General features: G+C 35.4%; 1 pseudogene; it reads left to right on the top strand.

Annotated features, from left to right (window-relative positions):
- Positions 1-993: 993 nt before the first annotated feature.
- Positions 994-2,066, top strand: LOC118750294 (annotated as a pseudogene).
- Positions 2,067-2,695: the final 629 nt, after the last annotated feature.

Here is a 2,695-nt window from a genome sequence, read left to right as displayed (position 1 = left end):
ATCGCCAAGTTTTTTATTTAAAAAAGCACCAAACTACTGGAAATAGCGCAAGTTTCCCCAAAAAAAACACCAATTTTGTGTTGCTGTGTTTAAAGGTATTTTCGCATATAAAGCTGTATGTTTAAATATTTTAAGTAATCACACAATGAAACTTGTAAATATTTCCAACTATGCGCAGTTAATCAATTTAATTTGCAAAATGTTTTTTTATTCGTAAAACAATTTCCAAAACTTGGTTTTTCTAGAGGCTTTATTTTCATGCAATTGCTTACTTTTGTACAAATGCGCACAACCTGCTAATTAGCAGAATATTCTATGGATTCCGTGATAGAGACTGTGTGAAAATATTGCGTTTAGATTATCTTGGAGCATATTATCCAGAGGAGAAGCTCGGCCAAACACTAAAATATGTGTAAGTCAAATACAATGTCAAGATAGAATCACGTTTTTATTATAAAATTGCCTTAAAAAGGGCACCAAAGAACAAAACAAGCGCTAAACTAAACAATTTTCGCCTATTAATTCCCTAAACGCACTTAATTTCTTGCGAAAGGCACAAATTTGGCAACAGTTATATCGATGTCAAATTTGCTCATATACAAGCATGAATAGAGAGTGAGCGCCTGCTTAAAGAGCGTTAGCATCACATGCAAATACATCCGAGAGCGTAGCAAAGCGAACGCAAATTCATTCAAACGTAATTGGCACACTAACACAATCAAGTGCGGAACACAATGAAGACAGTGGCTACAGTGCGCCATCTGTCAAATTATTAATACACATGTTCTTATGGAAAGCATTATTTTGAACGCGACTGAGCAACATTGCGACGGTCGACAGCTGTAGCTGTCACCAGATTAGACCTATTTCTATTTTGACAAGCGACAGTGTGCGCTCTTCTTCTTGAAATCACTCAAGCGTGACATTTGCTTGACCGCGTTTTCTTTTTCTTAAGCGTTCTAAATGAAATTTAATTAATGAGATACATTTAAATACAGATTAAAAATGGATTTCGAAGAAAAATTGATCGAAGAAATTAGAAAACAGCCGATACTCTACAACCTTGGTCTTAACGATTACAAGAATTTAAGAAAAAAGGATTCAGCATGGAAGGAAGTGGCTTCTGCTATGAAATGTGATGGTTCGTATAATTTATTACCATATAAGCATTTCTTTAGTATAATTATAACTTACAATTGTAGAAGTTAAATGCAAGAAGCGCTGGAAAGGTATACGTGATTGCTACAAACGAGTAAAAAGATCGCAGCAGCTTGCTTCGGGAAGTGGCGCTCCAAGTCCTAAACGTAAGTGGCGCTATATGGAAGCAGTATCTGGACGAAGTGCAATCTTCCCGAAGGTAAGGAAGTGTAATATTAACAAAGCGCGTTCATTTAAAATATAGCTCAGTTGGAAATGTGAACGAAATTGACTTGGAAAGCACTATAGAGGAATTACCGCCTTTCACCGAGATAAATTCAACAGAGGGTTCCACTATTGAGTCTCCACGAACCAGTTCCAGCTCGCGCAAGGTTCGTATATTGCATTTTGTTGGGACCGGTTTAGTTATTTGTACAACGAATTTGGGTTGCCGGGCCCAAATGCGTGGCCCGAATCAAAAAACTTCAAACGTACTTGTAGGCAAGACTCTACGCTTTATATGAAAAGAAAGTTATTTACTATATCTGTGCACTAATTTATTAATAATTCCGCCCCTCCCCCTCCGCCACCCACCATAAAATCGTTGTACAAATAACTAATCATTTCCCTTTTTGTTAGCTTTCGTTGATTTTTGAAAACATTGTGATTCATCAAATAATTTGAATTCACAGGAAAATCAGCAAAAATTCAATGACTTCTTGGATCACGCTGCGCAAAGCATATCTATGACTTGCGCTGAATTTAGTAACCAAACTAAAGAACTAGACTCCACTTCCCTCCATTTTCAAAGTTTAGCCAACAAAATAAAGGAGTCAGGCTTGTCCATGAATGCCGTAAACGAGATTGAGGCGAACGTGTCTGCTCTGGTTTTTGCGGAGATGCAGAACTATTCATCAATTGAATTTTAAAAATTTGTTTTGCAACGTTTTGCCTAATGCATTCCAATAAAAGTACAATCATATCATATCGCACACGATCTTCAAAGGTGACGCAGCTCAAAATAACACGTTTGCCAGAAACTGCGAAAAACGACTTTAGACTTTACCAAAGGGTCTTTTCAATAAATTATAACAAGAATTTCCTCCAGCTTTTGCTCAAAGGTAAATAAAAGCTCTGCGTACATTTTTAGCGCATAATTTCAAAAATTCCAAATTGTGAATTGTGTCACTTTTGAAGATCGTGTGCGATATGTATTAAAAAGATCTCAAAATGGTTGTACTTGTTAATTTAAATTAAAATATTTATGTATACCCTTGTCTTCGGCTAATTAGTTACGTTTTGACCACATTTGGCAATATTATTATTTAATGTTTTTTTTTATAAAAATCCAGAGCTTATATCGAGAAAAATTTTAGGTATGCAGTTTTATAGCCAATTCCATTTTTTAGTATAAGGTGCAATTTCAAGACGCTGAAAAATCGTGTTGATTTTTAATATTTTTTTTTTGCTGACGGTGGTGGGCATTTTCTTCCGTATAAAAGAAATTTCGTCAGCAAAAAAAAAATTATTAAAAATCAACGAGATTTTCCAGCGTCTT

This window comes from Rhagoletis pomonella, unplaced genomic scaffold, assembly GCF_013731165.1.
Source record: "Rhagoletis pomonella isolate Grant_MI unplaced genomic scaffold, Rhpom_1.0 Rhpom_scaffold_00197, whole genome shotgun sequence".
In the NCBI taxonomy this organism is placed as follows: domain Eukaryota; kingdom Metazoa; phylum Arthropoda; class Insecta; order Diptera; family Tephritidae; genus Rhagoletis; species Rhagoletis pomonella.
This window is presented reverse-complemented; position numbering and strand designations above follow the sequence as displayed.